The sequence below is a fragment of the Ahaetulla prasina genome, chromosome 1, assembly GCF_028640845.1.
Source record: "Ahaetulla prasina isolate Xishuangbanna chromosome 1, ASM2864084v1, whole genome shotgun sequence".
NCBI lineage: Eukaryota > Metazoa > Chordata > Lepidosauria > Squamata > Colubridae > Ahaetulla > Ahaetulla prasina.
In genome coordinates, this window is record NC_080539.1 from 44,702,987 (window position 1) to 44,718,374 (window position 15,388).

Below are 15,388 nucleotides of genomic sequence, written 5' to 3' on the forward strand. Positions count from 1 at the left end.
CAAAATTCCATACCTAATCCTCTTATTTGTAAAATAAATAACCACATCTCTCGGTAAACACTTCTGCCTTGCCCACCAGGAATTAACACGATAAAATTTTTCAATATTAACTTCAAAATCTTCTGGTTCCATTCCCTCTATCTGGGCAAAGGCCTGAATAAAAATCTCTTTCAAATTTTCCTCTTTAAATTCTCTTAAACCCCTTACCCTTATAGCATATTCCATTAATTTATATTGTAATATAACCCTTTCTTCCTCTGCCTTATCAGCCTTAACCTGAATATCATCTATTTTATTTTCTAAATTCAAATTAATTTGAACTTCATCTATTTTCCTTTGCAAATCTAAATTAATTTGGTTAAATTCATTCAGTCTTTCTTCTGAAGATGATTGAAGATGTATAATTAATGTAAGATCGGACCTGCCTGGTTACTACTTTAGAATGAAGGGAAAGAAGGAGTAGAAGAGAGAAGGAGGAAAGAGAAGAGGAGGAGGAGGAAAGGAAGGAAGGAAGAGGGGAAGAGGGAGAAGAAAGGAATAGGGAGGAAAGAGGAGAGGATGTAGATAAGAGAGGGGGAGGATGGTTATGGAAAGTAGAAGAAGGTAAAGAAGGAGAGTAAAAGGAAAAGGAAGGGGGTGGTGACCAGGCAGATCCGATTAATTGTATATGAGGGTACATTAAATATGTTATTGGATATGTTATTGGATAAGAATGTCAAAATAAAACTTTTTAAAACAAAAACAAAAAAAAAGTCATACAGTTATGACTGTATGACTATAACTTGTTGCTGGCAATCCTTATGATTTATATTGATATATTGACCATCAATTGTGTTGTAAATGTTGTATCTTGATGAACGTATCTTTTCTTTTATGTACGCTGAGAGCATATGCACCAAGACAAATTCCTTGTGTGTCCAATCACACTTGGCCAATAAAAAATTCTATTCCATTCTATTCTATTTTAAAATATGTAATACATATACTTATATACCTAACACATTGGTATTTCTCTTGATTTCCTGGTATTTTCAAAACTGCTTAGTGGGAGATTTATTATCTGACTGATTGGAGTCCAACTATTGGAAGAGTTGGAAGAAATTCCAGGATTATGTCTTTAGGTTTTTACCAGAACATTTACGGTACCTCTATAACAATGAGCTCTTCCTGTTCTGCAGCATCCTTAGCACTAATTGGCTAGCAAGTTGGGGAGCAAAATAGCTACTTTCAGAGTCATTCTATCCCCTCCTGCCAACAAATGGTTCAGGGACAGATCAAATGGTGAAGTATCCTTCTGTGGATACTGTCCACCAACAGGAGATCCGTGCTGAAAACCCCTAGAAATCTTAGGAGACATACTAACAATCTTCTTGGTTTGCAATGGATACCTAATGTAATGATTTTCCTTCCACTTTTCAATAATGGAAGGAGGAGGAGATCCAGTCTTTTCACCTCTGTCCTCCAGTAAACCAGCAGGACTTTGTAAATGGCGAACCATAGGGATTAAGTTTAAACAATTATCCCCATTAGGTGCAGTTTCTGGAAAAATATTTAAAATAAAGGGAAGGTGTAAGACTGGACAAGCAGGTGGGATCAAAAAATAATTTTTTGAAGAGGGGTGAACCATGTCTTCCTTGAAAGGTAGCGGAAATGTCCCCTCCTGTAGTAAAGAATTTACCTAGGCCTTAACCCTCCTGGCAGTCACCTTCCTACAGGCTTTCATCAGCCAGGAGGGACAAGGATCTGACAGGTGGCTGCACTGACAGCACTGAGAACCCTGTCCACTTCATCAGGTCCAACAAGGACAAATTGTTTCAAGATAACCAGGTAAGACCTTTCCCCAGGCATGGGTTTCAACTGGAAATGAATCAGAACTACCTCATCAGGTGTTCCCTAAATTCCTCTGCAGAGTCCTAAAGATGAACACCCAAGCCCTCCAGTCCCAGGAGGGACCAGGTAATCCTGAACAGGGCCACCAGGCGACAGTCTGCAGATGCAATAAGGGTAGAGAAATAATGGTATTTTGCTGCTCTTACTTTCCACTTACTGCCAAGGTAAATGTTAATAGCAGCTCTTTGTTCATCCCTTTTTTTCCTCCAGTGGTGTTCTAGGTGACTCTTAGCCATTTTCAAACCCATAGCTCCACAAACCACAGGAATTGTCGGGAGTGATGGGTCAAGAGATGCTGCATAGGTGCAATCCTATCTAATGTTTCTGGTGCCCTTCAGTTCCGAGACATAACCAGAGCTTTGGCAGGACCATTCAGCAAAGCCTGCAAGATATCCCACAGCTCCCTCCGGAAGATATGTAGGTCCATTAGTCATCACCGCTCAAATGGGTCTGGCTTCCCTGCAGAGGAGGGCAGCATAAAAGAATCTGTGACACATTGTGATCTGACAATGACAGGGGGGATAATGATAGATCCCTTCTCTGCAGACAAGAAGATCCTATATGGCATGTGATCCCTGTCCTGAGTTGGGCTACAGATTATTTGGCCCACAGGTCACTTCCAAAGTCAAACCCAGGATGGCAGATTGAAGTCCCTCAGGACCACAAATCTGGGGAACTCCACTGCCACTTCCAGCAGCTTAGGTAGAGAGGTTGTACGCAGCAAATTGTTGTGAGTGTACCTACTTTTATTGAACATTAATACAAACAATAATAAACCAATGCCTATCACTTAATTAAAACTATGCTATTTAACAATGCACAAAAAATACGTTTTTTGAAGCATGACTTTTAGCTTCCTTGTTAAAAATACAAATACTTGCAGATAAAAGACATATAGTACAGTACACTCCAAGATAACACCTCAAGTCAGGAGAGAAAAACTCTGGCTGAGTGTCAAAAGGCATTACCCAAAAATCTACAATCACCAATCCAGTTCATGGACCATACAACTTGATTAAAAATGTCATATCCGGGTTACAGGTTTCCCATCCCTCAATTACATATGATTGTGACATGGAAATATTTGTGATCAGTTGAAAAATAATAAGGGATGTGTCTGTCAGAAAAAGGAAAAGATATTATTTCTTTTGATGAACAGAACATTACTCAAAAAACACATTGGAAAGTTTCATTTTCCACTTATCTGCCACCATTCCAGAAGAAAAAGAAACACAGAAATGTAAGTACTTTGTAAAAATGAATATAGACAATTAATACATCATGGAAAAAGATACATAATAAAAATGCCTTTATCTGGATAATTATATCTATTATTTTATCTACAGGGTGCATATTTGGTAAAATCCAAACATATTTTATTTGGATTAACTGATAATTAAGACTGGAAGTAAACTGGAAGGAATGACATGTCAAAATTAACCCCAGATATAACTAGCATATGGTCAGGTTCTTGCTTGCACTACAAGAACAAATAGCCTTGGTCTCATGACCTGTGTATCTTAACCATTAGGTCTATAGGGTATCATCCACAAGGTAAAAGAAAGCTCTTATACTTTTAAATCAAAATAGTCCAAAGTGAAAAGAGGTATATGCCAGATGTCTTAGAATGAAGGTTAGTGTAAGAAGAGGAACCCACCAACCAGCAAAGATAGAAACATCAATTTAAGCTCTGTCATCAAATGCAAAGTTGAAAGATGAGTTAGAATTGTTTCCACTGCTACCTGAATCTGAAGAAGATATTGCTTCATGAGAGGTTAAGTCTGAAGCAAGCCAATGAATGCATTCATGTTCATTAACAACTAGATCCAGTGGTGGGTTTCAAAAAATTTTACTACTGGTTCTGTGGATGTAGCTTGGTGGGCGCAGCATGGGTTGGTGGGCATGGTAGGGGAAGGATACTGTAAAATCTCTATTCCCTCCCCAATCCAGGGGAAGGTTACTACAAAATCCCCATTTCCTCCCAATCAGCTGGGACTTGGGAGGCAGAGAATAGATGGGGGCAGACCAGTCAGAGTTTTTACTACTGGTTCTCTGAACTACTCAAAATTTCTGCTACAGGTTCTCCAGAACTGGTCACAACCTGCTGAAACCCACCTCTGAGTGGCTCATAATTGGATTTTCTAAGGTCACAAAAACACCCAGCACCTATCCCAAAGCCCCAACAGAATTGATCCCTTGCTATTCCAAGGATTTCTTTTTTTGCTTCTGTACAGTTTTTTCCCAGGTGGCTTGTAAAGCAAAATTATATGAAAGATATTATTCTTAAAATTATCAGTCATTAAAATATATGTAAGAAATTAAAAAGCCAGCATTAAGGATAAAAATTGTAATAAAAAGGTCTTCTAAAATGGCCTATAACAGGGGTCTCCAACCTTGGTCCCTTTAAGACTTGTGGACTTCAGCAAAGCTGGCTGAGGAACTCTGGGAGTTGACGTCCACAAGTCTTAAAGGGACCAAGGTTGGAGACCCCTGGCCTATAATACTAAAAGACTATTGGCAGGAAGAAAATTCAGCAAAGTGAGATCTTCTACTCCAAAGAAAATCCTAGCAAACTGAAGATCAGTTGTGCTTTATGCATGACCAAGATGGCAACTGGCAATTCTGAGGCTGCGGAGTGTTCCCAGAGCCACCAATTTTGAAATCCTCAGGGGCCATCATAATGGTGCAAACCACCAAGCAAAAGAAGTGATTTTTCCACAACCACTTTATAAAACATATTTGTTATGAATATATGTATACCCTTAACCATTGCTTCTTTAATCCAATCCTTGTTTTCCATCCCAAACAGCAAAATCCCTGTCCTTCCCAGTTTGGTAACTTAACGCATTAGTAACCAATCTATCAGTCAATTATCAGTATTATCTCTGGAATATTGATGGTTATTGACAGAACTAAGTACCTAAAAGGTAAAAATCCCCCCTCCCAAAACCTACAGCCACTGCTAGAACTTTTCTGTTTTATGTATTTCACTGCAATTTACACTTCAAACTGCTCCATCACTACTTTTTAAAGCAGAAATAGGTGTGGGTATTTGCCTGTCTCCTGACTCAGCATTTATCTATTTAAGCCCAGCTGGACCTGAAGGTTTGCACATTATGTTAACTCATAAAATCCTTTGGTTTGGCCTTGCATGTTTTGGGAACTTGGCCAATTGTGGCTAAATTCAGTAAACATGATAAATTAATTCATACCTTCACCCAAGGTGTTAACACAGCTTAAGAGTAGTTTGATTGGAGAAAAGTAGTTTGCCAATTAAGCTCTTGTTTTGCATCCAAACAAATCCCAACTTCAGTCCACAAGATCTCCAAGTTGCCATCTGAATCCTGGAGAAAAATCATACTGCTCTAGCTCAACCATTGCTCTGACTAGACAGTTCCCCCCAAAAAATTAAAAGCTCTGCTCCATGAAAACCTTTAACTGCATATCAAATTCTCCATGAAAAGCTTCAACTGCATATCAAATTTTCAATCCCGGTCCCATCTCTTGGAAAGTCTAGGAACTTGTCCCATCCTCCATGACCATTGCATTCTTGGCTGAGGTTTGAAAATCAATGATTTATGGAGGATTGAGTGTCCCCCAAATCTGGTTACTTTTTTAGGCCAGTTGGAAATCTTAAACAAACTTCAACTTAAGTATTTTTCTATTTATTAAAAGAAAATACTGCCTACCATTTTGCAGGCTGGAAATAATAAATAAACACTTTTCTTTTTGAGAACTTGTTGGAGTTGAGGTGTTATCCCTAGGGAAATTCCTGCAATTTTTATTTCCTTGTCTTTTTCTCATTATATTATATTATTGAAAGAAATCTCTAAATGATTATACTTCAGACACATGAAGAATGATGCATTTTATATTTACCTACATTGATCACAATTCCCTTTTCTCTCTTTTGGCTCAGGTTTTTAATTTAGATGCTGCACAAGCAATTTAAAAGGTCTATTATCCTGAGAACGATTGGAAAGCATTTGGCAACAGTGAAAAACAGAAAACTTAGATGCTGTCAGGATGCCGTCAGGAAGCTCTATATCTATATTGGGTATATGTGTGTTTCTATACATAAAACAAGAGTATTCTTTTTAAAATAATTTTATTGAATTTTTTTAAAAAGTAATAAAAAACAAGACAAACTAAACACAGGAAGGAAAAGAAAACTGAATCTATATATATAAAAGCGAAATCCACTCACTCATCATGAAATCTCCAGAACGGTAAACCCTACAAACTTGAAATTTGGCATGTACGTTCCTCTTGGCTTCTAGGTCCTCACTAAGAAATGATTTTTCAAAGACCTTGGAGTTTTCATATCTAATGATCTAAGTGCCAAAGCCCACTGCAACTACATAGCAAAAAAAGCTCTAAGAGTTGTTAACCTAATCTTACGTAGCTTCTTTTCCAAAAACACCACACTACTGACCAGAGCATATAAAACATTTGCTAGGCCAATTCTTGATTACAGCTCACCTGTCTGGAACCCATACCACATTTTTGACATCAATACAGTTGAGCGTGTCCAGAGGTATTTTACGAGAAGAGTTCTCCACTCCTCCGTAACCAACAAAATACCTTATCCCACCAGACTTGAAATCCTGGGTTTAGAAAACTTGGAACTCCGTCGCCTTCGACAGGACCTGGGTTTAGCTCATAGAATCATCTATTGTAATGTCCTTCCTGTTAAAGACTACTTCAGTTTCAACTGCAATAATACAAGAGCTACCAATAGATTTAAATTTAATGTCAACCGCTCCAATTTGGATTGCAGAAAATATGATTTCTGTAACAGAATTAGTTTGGTAATCTTATTTCTCTGGAATCCATTGGATGTAGGAATAAGATTACCAAACTAATCTTATTTCTCTGGAATCTATTGGATGTAGAAATAAGATTACCAAACTAATCCAAAAAGAACCCCCCAGTAAAACCCAAGACAGAGAACAAGAAAACGGCACAGCCCTCCTCCCATATATAAAAGGCACCACAGACAGAATCAGCAAGATCCTCCACAAACATAACATCAAGACAGCATTCTGCACAAACCAAAAAATATCCACCATCCTAAGAAACCCCAAAGACAAAATTGAGTTAGAAAATCAAGGAGTATATGAAATCCCATGCACCGCCTGCCCCACCACATACATTGGACAAACCAACAGAAGAATAAGTGCACGCATTGAAGAACACAAGAACTCAGTCAAAAAAGAGGAACCAACTTCTTCCCTGGTCCAACACCTTAAAGCCACAGGACACGATATTGACTTTAAAAAGACCAGAACTATCGCCAAAACTGAACACTTTAACAACAGAGAAGCCATCGAGATAGAAAAACGCCCACACAGCATGAACAAACGAGATGATACCTCCCGCCTACCAGCCATTTGGAAACCCGCCCTTATTGACAAACGAGTCCTTAACACGAGGAATGACACCAGACCCACACTCACGAGGTCCACACAGGATGTCACCACCACACATCCACCCAGAAAGCAGACCCAAACCCACACTGATCAGGAAGCACGACCAAGGACCAGAAGCCAGACCGCAGCTGCAACATTAGCCATTTCAAACCCCTCCAATCCATACATGCAGCAGACTGACACCCACTATGAAGATGTAGCACGACCACGAACACGAAGCCAAACAGCAGCAGTGCAGCTCACCAGCTCAAATCCCCCTGCAACTCAGACTAATCTGAGCACAACCAAGCCCCCACCCAAACAGGACACACCCCCAGCCAATCAGAGCACAAAAAAAACCCCATCCAATCAGAGCACAGCCAAGCTCCCACCCAATCAGTTCAAACCCCCACTAGCAGTTAAAAAGGAAGAAACAGCTGCAATCACACATTGCTCCCAGAAGCACGAAGCTGAAGCCTGAAGATGACAAATGAGACTTCGTCGAAATGTCGCCAAGACACTTCCAATTTTATGCGGGAAAAAACCCGAATAACCAAAGACCTACATATAACTGCCACTTGCCTCACATTCCGTTACCTCAGGTCAAACTGGCAGACATTCCACTCCTTCATTCAGGAGCGGTCTGGGGTTCCTTACAGTACTAAACGTCCCTACCTGACCAAAATGTCTATGCCTTTCACCTATGGAACTGCTTCTGAACTCAAGGCAGTGAGAGAGATATTCCATTACATGTTTCAATCACTGACCACCACTGAGCCAATGGATTGTCAACCGAATTTCTCCTGCCCCAACTCACTTCTTACACTGACCTCCTCAGTTCAGACGAATCTGTTCCTTCTACTCCAGTTAAAGGGAAAAGACTGTCTTTCTGCTGCTTCATCTTTTGGAGCCAGAGAGCTGAAGGAGGGAAATTTTATGCCAACATTCAAAGTGCAGGGGCAAGTCTACCACAGGATAGGGAGTATCATGGCGGGGCCACTGCAGCAGCCTTCATTTGTCCAAATATACTTTGTTGGTAATGATGACAATGAGAGTCTGTCAAGACCATGAGGATGCTACAATGGCCGTAAGTGTGAAAAATGGTCATAAGTAGCAAAGCACAGGTATCCAGCTAGTACAGAATTAAAAGAAGAGGCAGGAATCTTTGTTAAAATCAAGCTATACTAAAGATCATTCTCCTCTTCTCCATGCAGCAGTAAAATATACGGAAAAGTCTCACATTGGAGAATATGTGTACATCTGTATCAAGGGAGGTGTATATATAGAATATGAACCTTTTCCAAGGGCTGTCAATGAATTGTTGATATTGTGCAAAGAGAACAATGGGCCGTGGGTGGCTCAGGCTGTAAGATAGCCTGTTATTAAACACAGCTGCTTGCAATTACTGCAGGCTCAAGTCCCACCAGGCCCAAGGTTGACTCAGCCTTCCATCCTTTATAAGGTAGGTAAAATGAGGACCCAGATTGTTGGGGGGGCAATAAGTTGACTTTGTATATAAATATACAAATAGGATGAGACTATTGCCTTACACAATGTAAGCCGCCCTGAGTCTTCGGAGAAGGGCGGGATATAAATGTAAATTTTTTAAAAAATGGGACTAAAAGGCAATCAGATTACAGGTAAGCAAATCAAAGGGTAAGTTCTTATTTTTCATTTTTAAAACAATATGACTAGAACTACTAGAATAAAACTAGCCTTTGTTCAGTTCATCATCTCTTGACCCTACTTGCTTGATGGACTTCTGGACCAATGTTTGGGAATGAGATGACTTTGAGTATCCTGATGGGAGTCCTGAGAAATATTCAACACCATTAATCATGGTAGCCTTCTAGCATCCTGGAATTTTGTTCTACCTGATAGTGTGAAACTAAAGATAAATGTGCCACTTCATCCAGTATACTGTGATATGGAGAATGTATGTGTTGTTTCATGGCTTATTCCTGACACACACTGCCCAAGCTAAACTTTGTCATGGCCCCATCAGATCCCGGTTCAGAGGAAGAGAAGTTGGGAACCAGGACCATCAGATAGGGATGGCACATGGCCCCTGGAATGTCTGAAGAGTCCAGGGGCTGAGGACAATGATGTCCCAGGCCCCTCTGTCATTGGGGGGAATTGGTCAGCAAGATGGGGAGCTGCCTCTCCTCACAGACACAGGGGAGAATCAGCTGCAGATAGGCAGTGATGAGAGGAAGCAGATCCCCTCTGATGAGGAATAGCTACCTCCCACTATCAATCTGAGAGAGGAGCAGAAGTTCAAAGGAAGTCTGCAAGGCTGCTGACAAGGAGGCTGCCCCACCCCCCACCCCCCTCACAAGGAACACCTGGCTTGATCTTATTTAATCAGAGGTGAGGTGTCTTTGTTGGGAACAATTGTTGTGCCTTGCCACACAATTGTGGTACAACTTACCCAGTCTTGGGGTGGGGAGGAAGCTTTGGATCGTATTTCTACCCTGGGCTCTGAATCTTGCTTGTGGACTCTGAATCTTGCTTGTGGACTCTGAACCTTGCCTTGTGGATCCTGAACCTTGTTTAGACTTATGGACCTTACCTTGTAGGCTTGCACCTTGCTTTTGGGGGAAGACTATGGACTTCCTCCCTGCCCTGTGAATTCAATAGGTCAGTAGTCTTTATTGTCATTGTACATCATGTATATAATGAAATTGGTTTAGCCTCTACTGGTGCAATCCATAACAAAAAAAAATACAATACAACAAGAATAGTATAGAGAATAATCCTTATACAAGTACTTGGGGGGGGAAAACTAGTCATAAGTTTCCATATTTTATTTATTTATTTTTGTCAATCATATATATATATAAGATAACAGGTAAAAGTATAAACATAATTTGGATACATGAAAAGAGTAAGTAAAAAGGAATATTAGGACAGGGATGGTAGGCACGCAGGTGCACTTATGCACGCCCCTTACAGACCTCTTAGGAATGGGGTGAGGTCAACAGTAGACAGTTTAAGCTTAAAGTTTTGGGGGTTTGGGGAAGAAACTACAGAGTCAGGTAGTGCATTCCAAGCATTGACCACTCTGTTACTGAAGTCATATTTTCTGCGATCAAGTTTGGAATGTTTACCTTGAGTTTGTATCTATTATTTGCTCGTGTATTGTTGTGGTTGAAGCTGAAGTAGTCACTGACAGGTAGGACACTGTGATAGATAATTTTATGTACTATCAGACTGAAGTCTGCATAGTTCTAAATTGTCTAAGCCCAAAATTTGGAGCCTGATGGCATAAGGTATTTTATTGCAAGCAGAGGAGTGGAGGAGTCTTCTTGTGAAATATCTCTGGACTCTCTCAATTCTATTTATGTACAATATGCAGTGCAGGTTCCAGACAGATGAGCTATATTCAAGAATTGGTTTTGTATGCTCTAGTTAGTAGTGCAATATTACCAGAGAAGAAGCTATGCAAGATTAGGTTAACAACTGTTAGTGCCTTTTGGCAATGTTGTTACAGTGGGCTCTGGCACTTAGATCTTTAGAAATGAGTACTCCAAGGTCCTTGACAGAGCGAGGGTCATCTATAAGGTCATGTCCATCTAATTTGTATTTTATGTTTTGATTTTTTTTTTTTGCCAATGTGCAAGACAAAGCATTTGTTGGTCGAGATTTGAAATTGCCACTTGTTAGACCAATCTGACACATAGTCAAGGTCTTTTTGAAGGGTAGTTGCATTGTCTGTAGTGTTGAATAGTTTAACATCATCAGCGAACACAGTTGCTTTTAATATGATCGCAAAGGTCATTTAGGTCAAGTACGAAGAGTGTTGGACCTAAAACACTGCCTTGGGGAACACTATTATTAACAGGTACAGGATTTGATAGAGCACTTCCTATTTTGACCACTTGTTGCCTATTTGACAGGAAGGCAGCTATGTAGGAGTCCAGAAATGCCACAGAATTTTAGTTTTAGAAGTAATTTGTCATGTACCACCGAATCAAAAGCTTTACAGAAGTTGATGTAAACTGCATTGCTTTGCCCTGATTGAGATGTGTAGTCCATATGTTTTTGCAATGTAGTAGTTGTAGATTACAGGATAATTTTTTTCTGAAACCGAATTGTTTGATAGAAAGTAGGTGGTTTGTCTCTAGGTGGAGGGTAATAGATTGGTTAATAATTGATTCCATGACTTTGCAGGTGACGCAACATAAAGAGATTGGTCTGTAATTGGAATGTACGTAGAATGATTGTGATTGTGTTTAGGAGGTAGAAGCTGTTTTTAAACCTGTTTGTCTGGCTTGCTATACTTTGGGGTCTTCTGCCAGAAATGGTGTTAGGGAGCAACCAAAGGTTTCTTATACCGAATTAATCACTCTATGTAGTGCCTTCCTGTCCACAGCTGTTAAACCGTATAGCGTACCATACTGTTATACAGTACGTGAGGACACTTTCTATCGTGGACCAATAAAAAGAAGTCATCAGCTGTTGTTCCACCTGAATTGGCTCTGGTTTTTTATTGTGGGACTATGTTGCACTGACTGTGGGTGGCTGCTTTTTGGAAAGTTTGGGGTGGAACTTTAGCGACTGTTGTAGGGCATTTGTCATGGGATACCACAGCAATAAATGACTTTATTGAAGCCTGCATCTGCCTAGGTGCCATGGTCATAACAGGCTTCCACTGTGGTTTGTATTTCTACTCAAACCCATTAAGTTGCAAGAGCAGGTAAAAAGAGAACAAATTAGGAACTGATAAAACCCACAAATGTTTTGCCCATATGTAAGATAAACATTGACTTGTTTCTGGCTTTTTCAATATACTATGGCACAGTATGATCATAGCTTAACAGTCAGTAAAGTTTGATAGTGTTTCTCATGCCCTTTTAGATCTATTCTTCAAACTGCTACTTAAATTGATGCTTTCCAATGAACTGCAAAAGTAGCATCCATGTATAAGAATGAAACTCCAACATTTGCAAATACTGTAAAATGATAAGGCCCCTTCATTGAAGGTATATTCATCGTTTATACTTTCTATAATATTTAATGATGGCTCATTGTGATTGGCTTATACTGTGGTTGATATTGGGACTCTTGGGACTGAGTTAAAGTGATTGGCCCAGCCAGCTTTCATGCCTAAGGGAAGACTAGAAACTGGCTCAGATGAGCACCTTAACCACTACATACTGGCTCTCTCATTCTCATATATACACATACAAATACATGCATGCATGTATGAATGAAAAAGCACTTAAAAAACTCAATGAGGACTTGATATACTGACTGTGGAATTATAGCTGATCTTCTTGGAAGAAGATACGGAAAACTGGGAGTAAAGGCAGGGAAAATAGAGCAGAACTTGTGGTCTTTTGCTATAGCTAGACCCCTATACTGGGAGCTCTCTGCTGGTAATAGTTTGTTGGGGGTTCCATTGTATATCCACAAACAAACCAAAAAGATAAGCTAATTTCTGTTCATTTCTCATCTAAGGAAACTAATATATCGCAGAGCTGTTCCAGAATTTGTCAACTGGAGGAATACGTAACAAGATATCTATTTCTTACAGAAATTCTAATAAAAATATAGATCTCAGTTTGTCATTTAAAAACCAAATGTGATTTGTGTTTCTAACACATCCTTCTTGTTGCCAAGCCTCAAGCTTTCTTTGTGAAATACATGTATAATCTCATTACAGTGTTATTACACTTTCAGTTTTGATTAGGAATTTTTCAGTTCAGTCGGTCTGCAAGCCTGCAAACATGCTTGTGGAAGAAATTAGCAAGCAATTTCTTTCAAATCCACAATGATGCATTGCACCAATACACTCTCAGTTTATAACTATAGAAAACGGGAAATTAGCAAGACACTTTGCATGGATTTGCTGGAGAATGAATCGACACTTCTGTAGATAACATAATGGAACATGTCCTTAATGCATGAATACAAATGCCTTTAAAACGTAAATCAGAGTTAATTATGCTTCCATTGATTTGTTAACTGGGAACTTAAAAAGTTTTAATGCCACAGTTAAAAAACTGCCAATAAGATCTGACTTTGGTTTGTGACAACCTGCTGCAACAGCAGAATGATGATACATTTGAATGCTTTGCAACTGTCCAACATAAAACATATTTGTGCTGCAACTTGAGAATATAAAAGTTCTATAGGAAAAGATCAGAAGTTCTGCTTTCAAAATTTTAAGAAAAGCTTTTTCTACTTAAATCACTGGTGCATCCCAGTTCAAAATAGGCCACCCTTACTTGGATTCAACCTTTGCATCAAACTATGATATTTTCTTAACCATGGTTTTGTAATTGAGTCACAATTATGCTAATATGTGACCTTAGACTGCCAGAAACCTTACATAGTTTTAGACAGGGCATTTCCAGTCCTACCTAAGGATGTCAAGCACTGAAATTGAATGTAGACTTATGAATTCTGTATCTCGGCAGAAATCATTTGGTTTCTATCATTCTGTGGTAGAGACCAATTCTTGGTGTTATCACCCTCTTTTATTCACCACTAAGCAGCTGCATCTGAATTAGACCATTCAAAAGTCATAGAAACTTTAGCATTCTTGCTCTGAATGGTACAGCTTTATGATGCATGTTCTCTCCCCTCCAGGCAGAGCCTTAATCTCATCATTTTTGCCACAATCTGTCTTCTTTTTTTTAACCATACCCTGCAGAAGCCCCTACTTCCCTCTCTTTCTTGTATTTCTCTACTAGCACATTTACTGGATTTTCCACAACAACGTTTCTCAACCTTGGCAACTGGCTGGGGAATTCTGGAATTTGAGGTCCATACCTGTTAAAGTTGCTGAAGAAACATGGATACAAAAATGAGTGCAAGGCATGAAAGGAATACATTGGCATGGTTTGTTTGTATAGAAAAGAGTGAATAAATGACTGAATTGCAAAACTAATATATGGAGTAAGAGTCAATAGGTCAAGAGGGAAAGAGTGAGAGAGCTTTTCTTGTATGGAGCTGAACTCTATACATTTTAAAGTTGTTAAGGTCAGGAAATACTCACTTAGAGCTCAGCTGTTTCCTATTGATCTTCCATCTTAGTTGTAACCAGATCTAATCTTGCTTAACTTCCAAGCCCAGACAAAGTCAGCTAAGAGCTACTATTTGCTGAGTTATCCCAACTGGTCTATGGGTCTAACTGTTCGAATATGGAAAGTAGTAATCCACAGTATTTTTGAACATGAAGTAAGCATTTTATCTTTGCACCAAACAATACAGATTTATAGCTACACTAAAAATGCTACTAATTTGCCCACACAGACCTATCATTTAATGCCCCAAATTTTAAAAAACAGTATTTTTCCAAAGGGAATTGCATTTATTCTGTGCTGCATCCACAATCACCGTCTATTACTTACGTAGCTTACTACGACAACTGGTCTTTTCAGCTTTGCTCCCTGTACTTCTTACCAACTAAAAAATTTGTTTACACAAAAACTGGTGATGGCTATCAACTTAAAAGTCTTCAGATGGGAGTTATGACTTTACTTTAAATGGAGCTGGGTATTACTGATGGTCACAGAACTATCTCCCAGCAATTAAGCAGATAATCATTTTAGTTCAGGGTCTATGCCATCTGAAAGTAGATTGTCTATGCTGCTTATGATGGAAGAAGCATGAAAAGTACACTTTTAAATAGCCATATATAGTATACATTACATATCTTGGGGGTGGGGTAGTGTATTTTAAAACAATATGTTTTGCCTACAATTATAAATGTGACCAATTTTTCTGTCCCACCCTCAACTGTAAATCACATTTTTAAAAAAAATGAAGGATAAATAATGAAAGATGACTATGGAATCCAAGTTCAGCCTTGTTTGACTCCGAAACTCATCAGCACAAAAGATACATGTCTGGAGTGGTATATGAAGCTGGATCACACCAGCTGTGAGAGCCGACTAATATTTTTGGAAATTTTACAAGCTGATTGAACCCAATGCTGAGCCCAGACACCCAGTGCACTATCGTCAGCTTGGCGGTTAACAGCAGCAATTGAGCTGGAAGAGCTAATAGTTAAATAGCTATCAGCACACTATTCCCATCTCTTTTTATGAGCACTCCAAGAGTCTCTGGTGAGCCAC